The sequence below is a fragment of the Sinocyclocheilus rhinocerous genome, unplaced genomic scaffold (assembly GCF_001515625.1).
Source record: "Sinocyclocheilus rhinocerous isolate Xijiao unplaced genomic scaffold, SAMN03320098_v1.1 scaffold5367, whole genome shotgun sequence".
Classification (NCBI taxonomy): Eukaryota; Metazoa; Chordata; class Actinopteri; order Cypriniformes; family Cyprinidae; genus Sinocyclocheilus; species Sinocyclocheilus rhinocerous.
This window is the reverse complement of record NW_015633577.1, coordinates 8,370-10,182: the sequence shown is the minus strand read 5'-3', so window position 1 is coordinate 10,182 and position 1,813 is coordinate 8,370. Positions and strand designations below refer to the sequence as shown.

The following is a 1,813-nucleotide window of genomic DNA, read 5'->3' as shown; positions in this document are numbered from 1 at the left end:
TTAGAAAAATAATTAATCCATACAACTGCAGCAGTGGAGGACTATTATTCTGCTGCATGACACTGCGGAAGAACTGATGACGGCACGGTTTGATCTTCGACTGACCAATCAGCAGAAAGGGGCGTTTAATTCCCGCCCACGTGTAGAAATTGAGTATTCAAGCTGTTTATTCATTTTTCCACCCCTGAGCGAAAAAAATAAAATTTAAGATGAATTCTCGTTTTTTGGAAAAAAAACGAAAAAGGAGCTGTTTTCTCATTTTTCTACTTTCAATATTAAATAAAAAAAGAATGATCGAATGATACACGGATTGCCATGTGACATTATTTTCTTTTTACTTTCTGAAGTTTCCAGCTGTTTTGTTATGTCTAGATCACGAGAACTTATGACCAGATCTAAAACAAACAGGGAAGCTGTGTGTTTTTCTCCGGTGCACAGGCGTACACATATATTACATTTAGATTCAAATTAGAATTCATTTAGATACGATTTAACGCATTTGCTTAAAGAGCTTTTGTGTTTGATTAGAAATAAAAGCAAAAGCTGCAGATGTTTTGTGGTGTATCTTTGTAAATCTACACGATCACTAAAACTGATGGAGATTAAGCTCATTCTTTTGTCTCTATACATAAAGAGACATTTGTGTAGATGGACGAACACAATCGCCTGAGTTTGTAAATGTGGACAATTACATTTGCATTAAGCACCCAGTTTGTGTTTGTCTGTCATTTAAATTAATAGCTTACATTTACTAAATGAGCCTTTTTAATGAAAGTGAAGTCTCATGAGAGATTACAGAACAAAGAACAGTATAATGTGTAACTATTGATCAGCTACGCCTCCCAGAATCCACCAAAACAAACTAAAGACAAATACTATTATACTTTTGTAGCTAACCAAATAAACACACTTCATACTTTTACTACTAAAAATAGAGACAACAAGTCAACGAATATCTGCTCAGAAGAAACACGTAACAAAAGCAAACAAAATCATTTTTCTGTCCAACTTCTAAAAGAAAGAAAAGTTAATTATATTGCAGAGCTCTGAAGATTGTTTCCTATGACAGCTAATCTAAATCTGCTTGAAGCTTTATAACCATCAGCACTATTAATAAAGAAAGAGAAATAAACACCAACCTGTTTGTTCTTCAGTATCTTCAGTGTGTTCTCTCTGTCCTCTTTAATAAACAAAGTCTTTGCAGATTTCAGCTCTTCCTGATGCTTTGATGCTCATCTTCACTTGTGAACTGATGGAGATATTCCAGCTTTTACTGCTGAACTACTGTGGGCGGAGCTTCACTGATGATGCCACTACTGTGGGCGGAGCTTCACTGATGATGCCACTACTGTGGGCGGAGCTTCACTGATGATGCGACTACTGTGGGCGGAGCTTCACTGATGATGCGACTACTGTGGGCGGAGCTTCACTGATGATGCGACTACTGTGGGCGGAGCTTCACTGATGATGCGACTACTGTGGGCGGAACTTCACTGGTGATGCGACTACTGTGGGCGGAGCTTCACTGATGATGCGACTACTGTGGGCGGAACTTCACTGGTGATGCGACTACTGTGGGCGGAGCTTCACTGATGATGCGACTACTGTGGGCGGAGCTTCACTGATGATGCGACTACTGTGGGCGGAGCTTCACTGATGATGCGACTACTGTGGGAGGAGCTTCACTGATGATGTGTTGCAGTGGGCGGAGCTTCACTAACAGTGAACATGTGGGAGGAGCTTCACTGATGATGCGTTGCAGTGGGCGGAGCTTCACTACCAGTGAACATGTGGGAGGAGCTTATCTGCCAAA

General features: G+C 40.4%; 1 long non-coding RNA gene across 1 annotated transcript in view; it reads right to left on the bottom strand.

The window, feature by feature from the left end:
• Window positions 1–1,695: 1,695 nt before the first annotated feature.
• LOC107744637 (uncharacterized) overlaps window positions 1,696–1,813 on the bottom strand; it is a 517-nt gene continuing 399 nt past the window's right edge. Inside the window, exon 3 of the long non-coding RNA XR_001640505.1 lies at window positions 1,696–1,805. This is a non-coding gene — a long non-coding RNA (uncharacterized LOC107744637). The remainder of the gene's footprint in view (window positions 1,806–1,813) is intronic.